The sequence below is a fragment of the Anas acuta genome, chromosome 2 (assembly GCF_963932015.1).
Source record: "Anas acuta chromosome 2, bAnaAcu1.1, whole genome shotgun sequence".
Taxonomy (NCBI): domain Eukaryota; kingdom Metazoa; phylum Chordata; class Aves; order Anseriformes; family Anatidae; genus Anas; species Anas acuta.
In genome coordinates this window covers 58,819,491-58,840,145 of record NC_088980.1, presented here as the reverse complement: position 1 = coordinate 58,840,145, position 20,655 = coordinate 58,819,491, and the positions used below count along the sequence as shown (strand labels likewise).

Genomic DNA, 20,655 nt, shown 5'->3' with positions numbered 1-20,655 from the left:
TCATTTGAGGGATAAAGCAGAAAAAAATGGGCAATGCTGCTTTCTACCCTGAACACGCTACCCCAGAATACACTAGGAAAAAACTAGGAAGGGACCACGCTACATTGGTAAATTGAGTAAGAAGGCATCATATCAGCATTGTCAAAAATTGCTCTAATTTCAATTATACAATGAAAATTTTAGGCTTTTTTAGCCTCTCAGTTATTCCCCTGTATTTTAAAAACTAAAAAAGAGGTGCTAAATAAAATAGCTCCTCGCTAAACCTCACTACTGACTTTAAGTCGAAGAAGCACTTAAAGCATCTTCCAGCACATCTACCATCTTCCCCTGAACTGTGCTGCCAAAGAAAAGCCCTCAAACCAGCAGAGTTGCTGCGTTTGGTACATAGGAAATGAAGAGTGAACTGTGAAGAAGCACTGCAGTGGGACAGCTGGTAAACACAGTTCATCCTGCAGCTGCACGAGGGAGCCGCAGAGCCCTCAAGCTGCACAGGGGAAATACGCAGAGACTGTGTCCAGCACTAACAGACTTGGCAGCTCTGAGGCTGGTTTGGAAGGGGATTAGTTGTCCCTGACCTGTCGGTCCCGCAGGGAACACTCCTATTTACATGTTTTGCAGAGGGGATGGAGATTTGTACAGTTAGAAACAGGAGGGGACTTCCTGGTCATCAAGCCCACCCTGCTATGGCAAGCTCCACTGTGTGCAATCCTGTTCATGAACCCAGCAAGCTTCATCTTCTGTGCTGGTACTCTGCTCCCTCTGTCCCCAGTGGAAAGCTGCTCTAGGAACTCACTCCTCTGCTGGTTAGCAACTCATTTCTAGCTTCGATTTATTCACGGCCAATTTATACTCATTTGTTCTTGTGCCAAAGCTACCCTTCAGCTTAAACAGCTACGTCCCTGCATGGTATTTATTTCTCTTCATAGCTCACCCCCAAGTAATCTACAGACTACACTCTCCTCTCTGCCTTCACTTGCTGGATTAAATGAACTGGTGCCCTCTGGTCTTCTCTAGGATGACCAAGTCCTTGCTCCTGGTCTCCTACCTTGCTTTGGCTCGAGGTGTGGAAGTCCCCGCGTTGTGCCTGTCACTCTGTGCCTATGTTCCTCGTTGCTGCTTCCAGGACTGTGCTATCCCATCCCACCTCAGCAGTCCGCCCAGCCCTGCTCTTCACCTCTTCTAGGCCAGAGCTCACCTCCTTGGCCAGAACAGTACAAAGTACACCACAGCTAACCAGACCTGGCATAACAGCATTCAGACTTCCCTAACCCTGTGTAGATGTAAGTACAGATCGCTCTTTCTCTTTGGATAGTTACTTGAGACCATTTACAAAGCACCTGAAGGCCTCATACTTGTTAATTTCTCTCTCCTAACAACAAACCTTGGGAAATAGTATCTGCTACTGCAGCCACACTAGAGATGGAGACTTAAGGCTCAGGAAAAGTAAAACCTAAACTACATGCACTGAAGTATTTAGATTTCTGATTCCCACTGAAAGTAGCCGCTCCTTCCTGAGCAGTATGCATACTGTTGAGGTCCTCGACCCACACAGCTTCCTGAGATGGATGAGCAGTTGTAAAAAGAGCATCATCATTCAGCAAAGTGACAGGGCAGCACTTAAGCAAGTACCCATGCTTGCCTGCTCCCCAGGGATGCAATCCACGGCTCATCACTGCTCCTCGATACCATTTTAGGTAGTCAGGCAACTAAGAGATGACATCAGCCAGGCCTCCCTACCATCTCATTAACATCTCGATAAAGATTAACTCCATGATCCATGGCAAGATGGACAGACAAAAGCTTTGTAAAGAAGTCAGGGTATAAAGGAGGTCCTGGTGAGGCAGGAAATACCCTGCAACAATAGAAATCCCATTGTGAGGAGGCAAAAAAACTGCATCTCTGTAGAGTGAAATCCCCAGCAGACTGTTCAGACACATTCCAATCACTGCAATCGAGTCTCTCGCTAACCTCTGTGACACTCTGTTAGAACAATGCATGCATTTTAATTTCCTCTTATCTGCTGGAAAATAGGTATGGATCCCTTCTGTCCTTCCCCTACTAAAGATCATTTGCAGACACAACCAGGTTAAACAACCACAAGAGTATGCTTTTGACCTTGTGTCCTTAGGGTGGCATAAGTATTTAAGTCATTTTTAGTTCCTAAGACAGAAGAAGCACTTAAGCTGCTTTAAAGCCTTACGGTGGCATAAATGCCTAAGCCGCTTTCAGTTCCTAAAGCCAAGTCAAAGCCATAGTTATACATGAAGAACTCAGCGTTTCTGCATAGGCACATGCCTGTGGAGAAGCTCAGATAACTATCTCCACTCCTGCTTCCTTTCCTTTGGACGCATATTCCACTAGAGTCCTTGCAGCTGTCTTGCATACTTTATAGAAGATTTAAGAAATACTCTAGTGACAGATATTTACTAATGCTAATTAGCAACATGACAATTTATACAGTCCCCCGATCTGGCCCAAAGCAGCTCAGTGCCTTGACAATCTTGACACCTTTGCTGAAACGCAATACCCACAGTTAAAATCAGCTGGATCTTTAAACCACTGCCCAGCAATTTCCTCTGTGTATAATGAATGGACTAAACACTGTGTCTGCACACACACTGAACTCCTCACTCTGCAGTGTTTGATCTTGTCATTCAACCTCAATAATTAATTTTAAAAGTTTTCCACTACAAACAAATGAAGCCCCCTGCTCTCCCCCAAGATTTGGTCATGAATGTAAACCTCGATGTGGACTAGTGGCAGACCACAGGTCAGCAGTCAGATATTTTGGGATTACGTATGAGAGAGGAGTGCGACTTATTTAATAGTACAACTAAATATGTGGCACAAGTGTTTATAACTCCAGCATGACTAGGAAGGTTTTATTCATTCCATTAAGAAAAATAATCAACTCACCAAATAAAAGAAGTTTCAGTCAAAAAGGCGTTATTTCAGAGAGTTGCAAAGAATGTGGAAAATAGGGAATATAACTTACACAGTTTAACAAACTTAATATATGAACTCTTTGTATGTGACCTAATACATAATTGCAAGGAAAAATTAGGCGTCAGCCAGCATTGCAGCTGAATTCACACTTGAAGCTCATTTATTCCTGTGCTGCTCTGGATTCCTGTCTCTGTCCCTTGAGAACTGGCAACAGCAGTCAGTGAAGAAAGAGAGGGATCAAAATTAGAAGCCTGAATGAACTGAAAAATAATGATGATTTATAACTTAAGACAGCCTGCAGAAGTAGATGGAAGGGGATGCCAGGCGCTAGAAAAGGGCAGCACAGAAACCAATAGGTGGAAGAAAGGACGGAAAAAGTAAGAAAAAAAAGGTAAGTGGGGAAAGGAGATTGAGAGATGGTTCCCATCTTGCACATCTGTATTCAAAGGTGGCTGCCTACACTACAAAATTATTTGGACAGCCCATCAGGAACCTCTCCACCTCAACCAAGCAAACTTTTATCTCTCTTTTTTCACCCAGCGACGCATTTCCACACAGGTGTGGAGTGTAATGCTATGTAGTAGGAAAATATGTTGTCTTTCCAACTTACGTGTTCTTCTGCCCCAGGAAAAGATGCTGGTGCTGAATGCTTACAGCGGGGAAGCACAACATCTTCTGCCCCATAGCAGCTCATCACCTTGCCCTAGGAAGAAGTTGCTGCACATTCAACTTCAGTGCCTCAACAGCTCATAAATTCCTTATTCACCTTGGTCCGAATGGCTTGGGCTAATATGGCTCATTCTGACTGAGATGTCTGAAGGAGCCATACATGAAGGACAGACAGGGGAACCATGCCTCTATTGGAGATGCAACAAACAGTTGGGGCCAACAGCTGTCTTTGGCTAGCACAGCTGCCACTGGGAAGACGAGGTTTACAGCCTTATTTTAAAATGTATTAAAGATCTGGGGTCAGGGCAAGACACAGAAAGTGGCTGTTCTTGTCTCATGGGCTATTTAACTTTGGAAGCCAGGAATGCAGAAGGAATGAGAGCAGTCAAACTACTAAAAATTAATAAGTCAAACTACTAAAAATTAATAAAAAATTGCATTTTGTGCAGTTTTCTACAAGTTTACTACTCCTTTTGTAAGAGTCATTTTTTGACTCCAGATGCTGCAGGATCTTACACATGGGCCTGGAGAACTCTTGTTCTCTAAATGTGACGCTGTATTACTAACAGATAGGAATATGCTAATTCAAAGGACAAAACCCAGCAGGACTGTTTTCTTCTCGCCTCCCTGTTTCAGCTGAAAATATAGGTCTGATTATTTTTCTTCATTTCTCTACACTAACAACAGCAACAAAAGTTCTCAATCCACTAGTTAAAAAATAAATTAAAAAATGTTTTCATTCTGCTTCTCCTTTTGTTCTCCTGCAATAAATTCTGTAGTTGTCTCTGTTGCCTATCAATAGGTTAAACATATCCAACTTGTATGTTTAAATGCTAAAGACAGAGAAGTCCCCAAGGATACGTCAATCGTTGGCTCCTGTACAAAGAAAATACTGTATTTTGCTCAGAAGAGCTTTCTGTGGCAATTTAAACACAGTGAGACAGACACAATATCCTGGAGAGAGGAAAACCTGCCTTATTACATTCCTGACCCAAGAGAAAGGATCTGCCCTTAGGACATAAAGAGAATCAGTGGGGAGGAAAAGAAGAGAAAAGTTATCTAATCCTAAAAATAAAGGCAGCAGTTCGTAATACAGCATGACCTTCTTTTAATCTCTGATGTAGTAGTTATACAGTATGGATATGCTATAATACCAGCAGAGAAAACAGAGCTTGCTCGTCAGGCTGAGAACCAGCTCTCTTAGGCTGTGTCTATGTTTCCAGGTTTTGGACAGCTTTTTGGTAGGCTTTGAGATATTTTGTGGAGGGAATGGAACTTATGGGATATTGTGAGGATTCCTTCCCAATAACATCACATCTTGTTCTTGTTTCATTTAATACACATATATTCACATATACGGCACAGTTAAGTCTGTTAGCTGTAACATGCAGCTCCATCAAGGGCAATGTTTTACAGCTCTCTCTTGATTTCCTGTGTAAAAGCATGCAGCTGTAAAGCAATGGGCAAAAACTGCATCTTTATTTCCTAAAACTGAAAATTTAATAAATGAGATTCTGCCAGAACATCAACATAAATGTCGTGGATATTAATCATTCCACTTTTACAGCAGTAGGAAAGATGCTTTGATGACTCTCAGCTTTGTTTCTTCTCTGATGTTGCCTTCCACAACTCTGTCTAAAAATCAAGTGCCATCGCTTTCTTGAAAGTTGCATTCTTGTATTAGTAGCTGGGAGGTTAATAGGTGAAACTGGCATGTTAGAGGAATTCATGCTTTCTTTATTCTTTTTTCCAAGTATATGGAAATAATTTTTCAGAACATGCTGCTGTGATAACTGGGCCTTGCAAGTTCCTCCAGCACTGATGCTCTGTCTTGCATTTGCCCTACTTTAAACAGGGAATCACAGCTTCCATATTTTGTGATGTTAATGAACCAAAAAAAAGTCCCCCCCTCTCTCTCTGTGACATGTGGAAGGACAGGGCTAGTTGCATCTGCGTGAGAGAGCTGTGGCAGAGAAGTGAATGCACGGAAAGCAGAAACCATGGAGCAGGTGCTCAAGTCAGCTGTCCTCCAACAGGGATGCTATGGTTATGTCTCTGCCCTCCAAGGGTATGCCCTCCTCTCCTGAGAACTGCTGTTGAAGGGAAGAAAGATGTTACAGGATGACTGTGAGGATGACTTGGGGCATAGGGAAGAAGAGACATCCCCACTGCTCCTACAAGGGTAAAAGGGGCCAGCTGCAAGCTGTCTGCCCATGGCATTTCTCCCAACCACTTTGCCCTACCCCTTCCACTGCGTGCATTACTTTTCTACTCTGGCTGCCCTCTTGGTTGCTTCCACCACAGTGCTCCCTGGTGATCAATTTTCTGTATTATGTGCTCCACCCCACTGTGCGAACAACTCTCCTCCATCTTCCACTAGCTCCAGCATCTTTCGTGGTTCTCCTTGTGCACGTTTGCCTGCACAGGTGCAGAGCTGTGCTGAATGTGTAATGGCTAAGCTACAAGACCTGGGCAAAAGAAAGCCTTTTGCTGCAGGGTCATCCCTTTTGGATAAGGCAGCCTTAAAGGTAGAACCCCATTACAAACTTCACCTTCAACGAGAGTTTAGATATTGCAGAAATCACTTTAAGAACAATGATTTAACATACCCCTGTTTGGCTCAGTTTTACTTTATATTTCTTATGCTCTTATCATTTAGGTCCCCAGATTGCATCCACATTTAAGAGTTACCCATCTTTGGTGTAAAGTTCATATGATACAAATTAGGTTAATTTGGTGCCTGCTGCATAAACCAAGAGACTCAAGACAGACTAGCAAAGAGAAAAGAAGAGGGAAGAGGGAGAAACTCTGCAGTAATGAAGGAGCATTCAAGCTGGGCTCATAAGGATAGGGCTGGAAGAAGAGTCTAAAGAAAGGCCACTTGCTAAAAGATTTAAAACCCACTGCTGACCAAGTGATGTGACTGCTGTTGGCCTTTACAATGCAGCAGTGACAGAAGGTGGTCTGCTCCCAAGTCCTATACCTAGCCCTGCACTGATGATCTTCAGCCTGTTCTGCCTGCTTTCCTTCATTCTTTCCCTGCCTTTTTTCTCTCTGTCACACATGCACACGAGCTCTCCCCACAGGCTGTGAGCTGGCTACAGACCCAAATGCTACAGGGTGAGACGCAAGAACAATTCCTGCCTTCAGGAAACAGCTCTGTGGCATGACTGCAGGGAGGCACAAAGCCTCCTCCTGCTGCAGCCTTACAAGAGAGGAGCTCCACGCTCCCCCAGACATCAGTTACACATTCCTCTCTCAATCTAGTCAAAACAGTAGTGTATGAACAAGGGCAGAGTTTTTCCTACAGTTAGATGGGGAAGAAGGTAAAAACTGAAAACCTACCCTTCAGCAGGTCTCACATTATCTGTGAATGCTGCATAGAAAATACGCTGCCTGTTACCTTCTGCAAGTGACTGAATATGGGAGGACAGAAAACTACCTGAGGCTCAAGTTCAAAATTTTCTGCTTCATGATCTTTGCATTTAGGGATAAAAATTGATTTTGCATGCAACTGCTAGAGAATTTCCACGAAAACCAAGTTTAAAACCCTCACACTGGAACTTCCTCACAGGCAGTATCCAATGTGAGCAATGGCTGACTTCCTTCGCTACAGTCCTGAACTCACACACAGCTGTGTGCACTCTTTAACAAAAACACGCAAGAAAAACAGGACTTACCTTAAATATATACATATATATGTCTACATGAACACCTCAGTTCCTTGCACTAGTACAGGTGTTAGTGTAACACACTTAAAAGCCTAAATCTGGGCTTTTCTTACTGGCATAGAAAGCCCTGCTGCCAGCACACTGCAGAAGGAAGTCACCATAAAGAAGCATTACACTATGATATTTCATCGTATTTGCAAATGGCATGAAGAAGGAAAATGCCAGCTCAGTTTTGCAAGAGGCACATCAGCACACAGGGCAGAAGTACTACATACTTCAGATGTTTTCCCACATTGCTGCAGAAGACAAAAGTCTATAGGCCTCCTTCCTGCCACCATAACTCATCTGACTTCAATGGAAATCAGACCTGCTGTATATATTAAACCTGAAATTAACTATTCTCCCCCTGTATTGTTTGGCTTTGATAAATTCCAGCCATTGCTCCTAGCTGAGATGAGATCTCGATTCTGTGAGCTGCTCTGCTCACATGGGCTCTTATGGGGGCTCAGAGCCTGTTAAACTCGAATGGGTCCAACCACACTGAGCTCTCTGCAGGAGTGGGGCTTTAGCAGCTCTTATACTTAGTTATTGAGCAGCGGGTTCAAACTATGCTCAAAGTAATAACATTTTCCTTTAAAATAGGGCATGTTAACAAGAAAATAAAATGGGAAGAGATTTCTAACCTTTACATTCCAGACCAGACTGGTGGAGCCAAGAAATAAATGCTCAATAGTCAAGATGCCTAGAGCAGAAAGAAATGCAAGTAAAAAAGAACCCAGCAAAATATCCCAAGAACTGTAGTACACAAAATGAATATATAAAGCCAGAGCTATTTTACAGAAATTGTATGGCTTTAATAACAAAAATCTGTTAAAATTTATACTGCCTTTCAGTGCCCAGTTTTGGAAATGGGCTGCAAGCAGGTTAGTACCAACAGGCTCTTTGAGTTAAAATGTTAGCATGCAATATAGCAGTTTTATATCATTCTGTATTAGCAGAGACAAACCACTTAATCTCATGAGCCAACTTATAAATCTATGAAAGGGTACAGCAAGACAGAATAAGGAAAAGTCAAAAAGTATCATTTTAATAAGATTTTGAAGACTTGCAAACTCCCAGTCTGGTACAGTGGGTCATCCACACAGAAGGATTTGCAAAATACTTGATCCCTTACAAAAACAAAAAACAACAAAACTATTTTTTTTATTTTTTTTTTATGGAAAAGACTGTGCTCCTAATGGGGTGGAATAGCAAGGTAAATGTCAGACGGTTAAATGGACTCTACTCCTCAGGGTGTATTAAACATACAGCTAGTAACACTAAGCAGACTAAGTAGACAGGACTTGCTGAACAGTATGAAATTCGTTTAGAAAAAATATTGGACCAGATTTTGTAAAACCACGCACTTTCTTCTGCTCTTAATACTTTGATTACAGCATAACTAACACTGATACACTTGAAATGGAAGAAAATATACTTCTCAGCAGGACTTACCTGTGTAAATCAGTAAGTCTTTTTAATTTTATTATTTTTGAGAGCTCTGTGCTTACTGCATGAACACATTCAAATTGCCTATACAATAAAAATACCAATACTTTGTTTGCAAAGAGGCAGTCTTGAATAGAGGGATTTATTTCAACAAATGCACAGAGATGTCTCCTTATATATAATCTAAGAAAGCTGCGGGTTAGATTAGGAGATAATGCCTGATCCACTTTTCACGATTAAATGCATCAAAAAAAACCTTTGAGAAAGCTGGGAATACAGTGACTTAAAAACACCCAACACTTTTCACAGAATCTAGAAAGAAAAATTCTGGCAGTGATAAGCGTTATCAAAATCTTCACTAGGTAATGCATGTTTTACTGTTTGTTTCATCACAGAGGAAATGCTGGCAGAATTAATGCATCAGTGGGTAACAAGCAGCACTGTGTTGCAGCCATGACATCACGACAATTGGAGGAGATATTTGGGGCTCTTCCTTTCTAGTATCTCTACGAAACATTTCTAACAAGCTTCGGCATGCACAACAGTTTATTGCTCCTCTGAGACCCCCCTTGGCTTTTGTCCATCGAACATCCATTTAGAATTTATCTTTCACACCCTTGTTAGGCTTGGGCATCCCAGCCACATCGCGGCAGAGTCAGGGTTAGCACAGGTCTCTATCATATGTTAGAAGTTGGTTTTCCTTGATATTCATTTACCTCTCTTGTGCCATGGGATAACATTTTCTATTCTCTTGTACGTACCACAGGCACTGTGTTGTAGCCAGACTACAGCCCTATGTTGGAGCAACTGGAATGAAAACTGAGTAGGAGCTTATAGTAGAACAAGGCGGTATCACCTAACACACTTAGGAAAGAGCCGAAGCCAATTTTCTGTCTGTCCTGCATTCCGCACACCAACTTTAATTTACTCGCAGTGAACTTACAGGTGCTTCTGGTAACTAAAAATCAATCCTAAACAGTCTGGTTTATCTCAAAGATCCATCTCATCTTCCATGTACCAAGCTGGCGCCATTTGAAGGGGAAGACCTGCGCTGGCAGTCAAGCCCCCACGTCTGCAGGAGAAAACCAAAGGGCAGCCTCAGCGAGAAGCCTGCAACTTTGCAACTCTCCCTCATCCAAAACCTATCTGAGCTAGTGCCTGGCGCCTTCAGAGTGTGATATAAACCACACTTCTTTGTTCAGGCTTTTTTCTTTTTTTTTTTTTTACTAACCGTAAGTGTCGGAATCCCCTTGGCAATTAATTTCCTGGCTGGTAATCCCTTGGCTCTGATCCACACAGAGAAAGTGGCTGCACCAGAGGCGAGGTGTGCAAGGCACATGCTCCAGCTTTGCAGAATGAAGTGGTCTCTTGATTTAAGTGACAGTGGCCAAGCCTGAAAACTTTGTCTGTGCCCCGCATAATGAAGCAAGCTAAGGTTATTGTTAAATGCTCTTTAGGCTGAGTGTAATGTGGCAAACTGTCAAATACTGCAGGTAGGATTTTCTTGGTTGTCTGTGGCAGTATTAGAAATGCTTTACCCACAAGAAAGACGTGCAAAAGATGTCTCAACATTAACGAAATACAGAAATATACATAGTATAGTAATCAGCACTGATAACAGTGAAGGGGATAAAACCTTAACTCTACTAACTTTAAAAAAAAATTACAGTAAGAAAAAAAAACACAATACCATGTACCCATAATATTTTAAACTCCTATATTCTCAGCTCATGTACAGAGCTACAAAACTCTTTTAGTATTTCTGCCTAGTTCTGGTAGGAACTAGCAGCAATCTGCAGTTCAGAGCTACAGCAATGTCTCTCCCTCGTAGCCAGGCAAGATGGGTTTGGCCAGTTTTGCTGCATACATTTTTAAGGACTTTTGAGAAAAAGTGGTAGAGAAGCTGTGTGAGCATAATTCCTATAAATGGCCAAACTCTGAAAAAAAATCTTGACTAAGTTTCCACTAGTTTGAGACAAAGTCTCTTACAGGAGGCAGAAAGTTGGTACTGTGCTCACATGTGCTGGGAAAAGAAGAGTGAGATTTTATCTTTTTAATTAACTCGGCCTAAAGTGAGGCAGTCTTAAATGAAGCCCTCTGATCCCGAATTCCTCGAATTAGGAAGCATCAGAACTAAATAAATATCAGAAACTCGTTTGTCCTTAACACTCCAGAATATTAAAAAACAAACAAAAAGTATTTGATCTCTTGGGCTGTACCCCCCTTCCACATCATCCTGACATGGGTGCACCTTAAACAAAGATCATAAACAAAACCAGTGCCAAGGGATTAACAGAAGCAAAAAGAGGCGGTGAGCATTTTAGGTACAAATACTTGTGGAGCAAGCACTTGCTCTCACTGAAAACACTCAGAAAAAGGTCCCTGAATTCAAGGGATATTGCCCACTGCTGGGGTAAGGTGCTAACTAGGAGCAAAGGATGGGCTTAGCTACACTGTGCTTCTCTCTGAAAATTTAGAGAGTTCCTACCTGGCGCTGTGCTGCTGCTGTTCTTTCTTTTAGTGCTTTCTTGACACATGTAGGAAAGGATAAAAGCCTAATGGGTGCGAGTGTCAGCACAATATAAATTACTGCGAGGAAAAACTTGATGCATGGCTTGGGATCTGAAAGAGGAATGTCCACCATTGTTTGTGATTATGGATCACATCACAATCTAATAGCAATTTTTATTTAATCAATAATTTCCATGCTGAACAGACAGCCCTGTTACAGAGAATCGACAAGCAGGTACTGATAGCGACAAGGCTTGTTATTAATCTTTACCCTGCCAACATATCAACCAAACTACTGTAAAAAAGCACCACCAAGACGGATTTAGAAGTAGGTCTTTCTTTTTCTTTCTCTCTTTTTTCCTCTTCTTTCTTTCTTTCCTTCCTTCCTTCCTTTTCTTTCTTTCTCTTCTCTCTCTTTTTCTTTTCTTTTAGCCACACAGCCCCATTCCTCTTTTCCCTTTCCAGGTATGTAACATTTCATACAATTTATATTCTAAGTTTATTTGAAAAACCAGGGGCTTGAATTACACAAAAAGGCAATTCATATTAAGCAATTTTACAAATCAGTGGGACCTAGCCCAGTGCTCAGTGTTAGCCATTATAGGCTAATAAATCATACTTTCTCTTTGAGATGTCAATCGCCAAAGTGCTTTGTAAAAATGTTGGCATCTGTAATTCAGCAAAGTCTTTTCATCTTGAAATAAGATGCTCCAGACTGATAACAAGAATAATCCTCTCTTGATCAAAAAAAAAATCTGCATTTTACCAATTAAAGCTGCTGCCAGAAGCCAAACGGAGCAGCACTGAGACTCCACTGTAGTTTATCTCTGCTAAACACAAGGAGGGATACAGTTAGAGCTTTGTTTCATTTTCAGCTTGACTACTTTATCTCACAGAGAACTGCAGCATCTCAGCCCTGCGATACACGCAAGAATGGCATAGGCAGACCTCATACCTACAGTGCAAGCCACCAGAGGACCCACTCCTGACCAAAACACCACCCATTCATTTTATAGATTAGGCACATTGAAGAAAAGTCACACTCACATGAAAGTTTGACCACCGAAAAACATTAAATTTGGTTAACCATGATAAAAGACTTGTATGCTCTTTTTTTTTTTTTTCCATTAAGAGGTTACACAAGCTAAAGAGGCTGCAAAAATGAATCCACACAGCCCAGCCCTCAAAACCAAATGCAGGATCCACACTTGAGCCTGTATGCAGATTACCCAGCCCTGCCTTCACTTGCACATGCTGGTCTGCCACTTCTGTCTGCATGTCCACCTGCAATAGCTTCCACATGCAATAGCTGTGCCTGCACTCATGGATTTCAGCTCTTCCAGGCACCAGGTTTCCATGGGCAAAACATTTTGGGTACAATATGGGTGGCTAAGAGGGGAGAACATGGCACTTGTGACAAAGATATGAAGATAAAATCCTACTCTTCTTGAGGTGGGTGATAAAAGCAGTGCAGAAACACATCATGCAGAACAGAGGCCTCCAGGAAGCTTGCTGTAGATGTTCCACTGGTTCGCCACCGTAAGACAAGCTACATAACAGCAAATCACTTGGTCAGCAGTAGCACAGCAGGAAAAACCTGCACAGAAATGGCAGCTCTGTCCAGGGGAATATGCTTTACCTTTGGACAGGGCTGAACGGTATCTGTCAGTGCACAAGTCCAACCTTCCCTGCAGCTCCCAGGCAGCAAAAGCAGCAGGCTACGATTTCTGTTTCCTCTCTTCTACACGATATGCCACCCAGAGTCAAGAGCTGAAGAACCAGCTCACTTTGCAGCTTTGCTTCTGTCTGTGCCTTCATCACTCAGGCAGCACAGTCTCCCCTGGGACTCAGCTGCCAGCTTCTTATCCTACACTGCCCCAAAAAACTGGGAGCCACCCATGGAACATCACTAACCTGGAGGAGCTCACTAGCTCAGCTGTCAAGGCAAATAAACACTAAATAAATGGGTATGTCCACAGACCATCTGAAAAGTGTTTTGTGACTGAAACCACACAGAACCACCAGGCCTTGCTTGCTGTCATGCGCGGCCTTCACATTAAAGTACCTGCTGGTTCTGAGTTCAATCCCAAAGGCTGCAGTAACCTCCCCGGGCACAGGAGCACTGCTCAGTCCCTACCCACAGCAGCCAGGAGGAAGTGTTACTTCAACTACATGGCCATCTCTGTCAGGGACACCAATTCAGAGGCAATGACTTTGGCAATTCACACAAACAGTAGCCATAGCAGCAGCAGACTAACAACAAGTTTTCCTAATGCTGTGAAAGAAATGCTAATTACAGAGGAATTAAAATATAAAAAAATGATTACATTTCTCTCTCTAAATCCCCTCTTAATACTTCACAGATTAGGGTGGATTTATTTTTTTGTAAACCTTTCTCTATCAAAAAAAAATCCCCACTTTTTTTTTTTTTTTTCCTTCTCCTCTGTGATTCATCAAAAGCCAGACTCTAGGTAGGGGAACTGCTGATGCTGGAGTGCTCGAGAGGACCCCAGCCAAAGCACAGCTGGCCTTCAGGGCAAGCCCAGAACAAATGAGATCCCTTCACAGGGCAGCTGCACTGGCTTTTAACACCGCTGGAAGGCAGAGGGCATCACAGCAGTGGTGCGGAGCGGGGATGTGCTGGGAAGGCAAGCGGGGATTGTGCTGGACCCTGGAGGCTACTGGTGCGCCATGGAGCACAGAGAAAACAGCAGCGAGGTCGGTCTGTGGTGATTTAACCTTAGACCCCCCCAGCACTGACATGGTTACCTCTGATAGGGGGTTAAAGACATCCTTCAGGACAACGAGGCTGTGTTAGATACCCATGTGGAAACCCAGAGAGAGTGAACACGCACTTAGGGGCAGAGATCAGCTTTATTAGCTCTGGGATGGGATGTAATGAACCGCTGGGCCACAAATGCCACTGTTCTGGCACATGTTAAAGCTGCAGGTTCAGCTGCCTATAACCCAGCACAGTAAGGTGGCGTCTTAATTACAACTTGGCCTTTAAATGGACAGCAAGGAGGAGATTTTGCAATCTAAACATTAAACATTCACTACAAACTTCTGTACAGATCTTTCTCACAATTATTTACTTTTGCTGTATAATCTCTTCTCCCTCTCTCTCCTCTCCCTTCCTCCCTCACAGCTACAAAGATCAAACACACTGAGGGGATACACAAGCTGAAGAAAAACTTTGCATGGTATTTGCTTGCCTTTAAAGCAGCTCTCTGCCTTCCCAAAATTGTCCCAGCCTTCAGTCCAAGCCCTGGGCTTGTATCACTTGAAGAATTTTATTTTTTTTTTTGCACACAGCATTGCTTCTCCAAATACAGGGGAGGGTCCAGACTCCGCAGAGAAAAAAACAAACAAACAAACAAAAAAAAAACACACTATAAGATGAAATAAAATAAAACCGCCACCAAAAAACCTTTGCTGTTGTACGTAAAACATTCTCCTTTTGTCAGGGAAAAAAAAAAAAAAAAAAAAAAAAAAAGATTACTATAATGGATTTCATGTCCTTATCTATTTCTTACTCTTTTCAATTTAAAGGAAACATTTCTGAACCTTTCAGGGCAGTGGCTGCCATCGTCACACACAATGAGACTCTGAACGGGATGAAGCATGTGTGTTACTGCACTAGGACCAAATAAAACCATAATGGAAATGCACTGAAAACAGCCTCTGTGAATTATAATATTAATAATAATAAAAAATCCCAGCACATATTCAAATTCATGTGGCAACTGGGATGTTGCCACTACAGCCCGTTTGGATTGTGAACTTCACCTGTACCATGGGGAGTTGCAATCATACCTCCAGAGCCAAGAGAAAAGAAATAGCTAATGCCTTCTGGGGCAGCTGTTTGTAATTGCCTACTTCAAGGTATAGATGCCTGCCCACACAAATGTGAACGGCACCACATCATTGTCAGCTCAGGGGTAGGCAAAGCGTGACTCTCCCGTTCATTTACGGCTCTGTCACTGCAGCTATTACTCAGGGGAGCTGCTCTCATCTCAAGGAGTGGCTTATTCCCTTAGTGCAGTTGGATCCTTTTTAGTGTAGAGAGGCGAAACTCCCTCCAGTCCTTACCTGCCCTTCTCCGATGAGAGAGGAGCTGAGGAAGAAGCCAAGGGCTGTATGAGGGAGGGTTTCGAAAGTCTATTGACTTTAGGTGTCCCTATTTAAGGGTCTACAAAATGACCTGCTCCTAAAGGGTCTGGTCTCTCAGAGAGCAGTGTGCTCCCCATCTCCCAGTCAAACACGTTTTTCAGTGTTTCGAGGTGATGAGGGCACCCCAAATCATTGCAGATGCTGCAAAACATAAAAAAAAGATGGAGACCAAATTTTGTTCAAATAATAACAGGACAAGGGAAATGGTTTTAAACTAAAAGAGAGGAGATTTAGATTAGATATTAGGAGGAAATTATTCACTCAGAGGGTGGTGAGGCACAGGTTGCCCAGAGAAGCTGTGGATGCCCCATCCCTGGAGGTGTTCAAGGCCAGGCTGGATGAGGACCTGGGCAACCTGATCTAGTGAGTGGCATCCCTGCCCATGGCAGAAGTGGTGGAGTTAGATGGTCTTTAAGGTCCCTTACAACCCAAACCATGGTATGATTCCATGAAAACCTGAGCTGAGCTAGCCTGTGGACACAGCCTGGGTTTTATGGAGAAGCAGAGGGTAAAAACCGTCAGAAACTCAACTCAGAGAACCTCTCAAAATGGTTCTTCTGTGTATCTTCAGCACATTGTGATTACTATGGGTACCTGAGAAAGACAAGAAACTTTCATTGGGGCTGAGGTGCAATAGGAGAGGCTGGCAGAGCATTAGAGTGACTGCCCCAGGGATTGCCAGGGGAGTGCTTCAGTCACCAGGGCTTGGAAGAAAGGCAGGAAGAACACAGCAAATGAAATCCTGAGTGTAAACCATCGCTGTCAGTTTAGGGCTTTTTGATCTCATCTAATCAAATATAACAACAATGAGAGAATTTTATTGCTGCACAATTAAGGAGAAAACACTAACAAAAAATAGCTCTGCAGTTCTTCAAGCATGTTTTTGAATAAAAAAATAATTATCATCAAGGCTACACAGCAAGGGGGATGAGAAATAGGCAGGACTGCGTTTTTCTGATTGCCATTGTATTAATATTTAACAATAACTTCAGTCATTTCCTTGAAGGATAATTTTCTTAAACAAACTTTTATCTTTAGTGTCTAACCCTTTTGCAATATTTTATTCTAAACTGATTTCTGGGGAAAAAAAAAAAAAAAAAAAAAGACAAACTGCAACAAAAAGCAGATTTATAAAAATATACAATATCTTATTAGCTTCTGGGCGCTCAAGTGCATTTATCACATATTTAAAACAAACTTGAGCTCAGCTAAGCCCAATTATAATATCTCGCTGGGCAGAGAAATTAATTAAACAGCTGAATGATAAAGACCCCAGCAGCAAACTGACGCTTTAAAATAAATAAGATTTTTTTTTTTTTTTAATAAGAAGAAAGGAAAGAAAGAAATCCATAACACACATGTTCAAATGGCAACGTGAGCAATCTTTACAGGAGCGCAATGCAATGTAAATAAGACGACCTGGCAGGCGACCACAGCAGCGGCTCTAATGCTGCTCTCCGACTTTGTGATTTGCTAATGTGAAACACATGCACCCCTTTTGCACCAAGTTCAAATAACCCTCGGATCCCAGCTGTGTAGCTCAGCGACTGAACCAGAACAAGGGCAGAACTTGTCAGGATTTAAGAGCTTTCAGCCAAACCCTTCAATTGCAGCCGGTACCCTATTCCATAGAAGGATATCAATTATAGATAGTGACTTGCTTTAGCAGGGCAGTCGGTACTGTCAGACACTAGATAGACAACCATGAAGAATCATGAATCTTTCTATTAACTGTAAGAGGAAAAAGGAAAAAGAAAAAAAAAAGGATGGATGGGTACTATAAATAAGGCAGGGCATGTGAATGGTTTAACACCTTGCCGTTTGGTTTATGTATCATGAAAATTTAACCACACTGAATTCTAAGTGGCACGTATCGCTTGGAAATAAGAGCTCCCACACCAAAATCATTACGGTGTCAAAGCCTTCTGGGTGGGTCAATAACAATTCTTTTATGTAGTTTTTCAGTTATTTATTCATAGCAGCACAGGTTCTGTTCATAAATTCAGTCAGAAAACATTGTCTCTTGAGGCCTAAACACACTTTCACCAGCGCCCACATTTTACACTAATAACAGCTGGAATTCACCACAGAAAATAAAGCAGAAAAATGCCAGTGTATGCTGACAATTGTGCCCAAGACCGCAATTTCTGCTGTAAAGCTGTACTACATATTCAGACACAAGTATGTTTGTATTTACTGTTTCACATATGCCATATTACACATCACTATGCAATGCAGACATGGCTAGGATCTGATTCACCTATCCTTGCTTTCAGAGTAAATCAGGTTCTACAATTTCCAGAAAGGTAATAATGATGTCCTCATGTGACAGAAAAACTGGAAACCCATATTTACTTCTTTCAAAATACAAGCGTATGTGCTTGTGGATTCACCCTGTACATGACGGGAGTAATGATATCAATAATGTGAGCTGTGTGCACTGTGTATCAAGGAAAGGATGCCCTGAGCTCCACTCTACCTAGTGGAACTGGAATTCATTCTAGTGTACCCAACCCTTTAACAAACAAAATAAGCAGCTAGAATTAGGCTTCCATCTTTTCCCTCAACACTGCAGTTCCTCTAAAATTTTGATTCTTTTGGAAGCAAAGCTTGGGCAACAACAGTCTGTTCTGCACCATGGGAGGTTTCGGGTCTGATTCCCTACTAAACATTCATGGCTATGAAGAGTAGCCTTATTCCTCTGAGAAAAAGGAGAAGCTGGAAAAAGAGAGAGCTACAGTTGTACAGGTGAAAGGACGCTGTGAATACTTCCACATAAAATATACAAATTTTGGAGTGGGTGACAGGAAAGGGTTTTTTTGCAATCCTTTGTAAATGTCTACATAGCTCACTTGGTTTCTCTCACAGTTCACTTGACTACCCTTAGTCAAGAAGGTGTATGTACACGATACAACACAGCGCTCTATCACATGCAGGAAGCCATCCAACTTCTGACCGCATGGCTGTAGGTCTCTGCTCACACAGATCATCTCCACTGAGTGTCAGGGAATACAGGGATGCTGACAGATGTCATTTGAATGAGTCTTGCCAGGGCAATTTAAACCTTTTATTGCCTTCATCTATTCCAGGTGCCCCTGTCTTGGTGACTACAACTCCTCAGTAGAATTAACAAAACAGGAAAGTTACCCATGTTTTTGATGTCCCAGGTGGCAGTCCAGCATCTAACTTCAAACCCCACTTCAGTCTCTGCTGGAGCAACTAACTGATGCTCTGACAAGTCTGCCAGCAAGTCAGAAAGCACTCACAGGCAACGCAGAAGAGCCCTGCTGCAAGATGTGAAGGTTGGTATCTACTATCCTGCAAAGCCCTGAACCTGCTGGGAAGCATAGCACGATCCTAGCTACATGCCTACCTGTACACAAGCCAGCTCAGGTACCTCCAGTCAGCATTGAAGAGCCTGACATACACCTCCCTGGAGTCACAGTGTGAAAACAACCCAATGCCCACAACCAGGCCATTCCTTCCCTTGCATTTGAGCAGCATCGAGTACCACAGGACTCTGGGCTTGACGAGGCTTCCAGCTGCTACTGCAGTGTAAGTATTACTGAGTACAGACATACTCATACCAGAGTCACATTCCCTGTACCTAACACAGGTGTACATGTGCATACACCACGTCAGAAGCTCAGCGCAAAGAGGAACGTGCAGCCATGGCTATTTGCATCTGCTCAGATTTACCCACAAGTACTTGGGTACAAGGCCATGAGCCCCAGCAGTGGGGAGATTTTCAGGGACTGAACCACTGCTCGGGGACTTAACACTTTCTTCCAGAGCCACACACTTAAGCAAAGCTGGGGCTGCTCTGCCACGAAGCCCTACTGAGATCCAGACTTCATTTCCAGCGCTGCTGCAGGTGTGCATCAAGGGGCTGCGACAATCAAGGGCTGACAAAACGTGAGGGAGACAGAGCAGGGCCAGCCTTTCAAACAGAGTTAGATGTCTCGAGCCCTTTTGCAATTCTGGACAGAAATAACTCGCTCAAGTCCACACAGCAGGCTGCTGCCAGAGCAGCAAAAGAAATCACAAAGCCGGGCCCCATCACTGAGTCACGCTGACTCTGGCGGTGTGATTTGAGCTACTTGAATGTGATGGTTGTGACAAGGATGATGATCCTATTGTCTTCAGGGTCTCAAGTCGGGAGTTGTGCCTCATAATCTTAAATGCCATAACATATGTAAATCTGCCAAAAAGAACTCCTTTTATCACAGAAACCTGTTTTTTTTGGTTTTGTTTTGTTGTTTTTTTTCCTCTACCTGTGTTTATAGCTGGAGAAACCCATTTCAGATGTTGCCATCATGCAAAACCATAGAAAATATATTTTTTTAGAGAATTCTTGCTGTTGACCTTTATAATACTGTCAGATTTGCTATGAAAAACACACTAGAAACAACACTTTTTTTTTTTTTTTAAATAACAATCCTACTTTAATTTACCTGCAGCTATAAAACTTTAGCTATTAGGTAAAAAGCACAGTGGAATTCAATTAAATTTTGTATCTGCAACTTCAAAAAATCCTCTTCCTTTTTTTTTCATTTCCAAGGGCACCTTTATTCTGAATTTCTCTTTTATTTCATATATTTTGGTGTAAATTATTTATCATCATTGCTGGGATCATTTCTGAATATTAAGAACAGTTTTCCAGGCATCATAAAGCCTTAGCCTTACAATTATGAGCAGATATAAAGATCAGGCCTGTGCACAGCACCAGATGATGTCAATCAGTCTGTTTGCATAGAATCAATTGCAAGACCGACACCTGATCTTTCAAATGTGTCCAACCCTTTGCAGCAGCCTTTCATATGGAATTTCTTCCCAAAAAGATAATAAAACATTAAAAGGTCCACTCCTCGCATTTCATTTTGTCCTATCAAAATGTTAGGATACATTTTGCATAAAAACTGTCTAAAGAATTCCCCCCAAAAGGCCACATATTTGCCATTAGTTCAGTTCATGATATTCTTTAATTTATTATTATTGCTATTGTTACTGTCACTACTGCTACTACTACTACCAACAATAAAAAATAAGAAACTGAATACTTGATGAATAATTTCCATCACCACCAGGCTGTCACACTACAGCAAGTGAAAGCTGGCATTGATTTACTGAAGTCAGCTTTGCAGCATCAATCTAACATTTTGCATAGTGTTTGGAAATATATGGTGGTTGATTTTTA

The 20,655-nt window shown here is 42.3% G+C and overlaps 1 protein-coding gene across 4 annotated transcripts in view; it reads right to left on the bottom strand.

Moving 5' to 3' along the window:
• GLI3 (GLI family zinc finger 3) overlaps positions 1–20,655 on the bottom strand; it is a 217,308-nt gene that overhangs the window by 20,693 nt on the left and 175,960 nt on the right. The gene's annotated exons all lie outside the window — the stretch shown is intronic.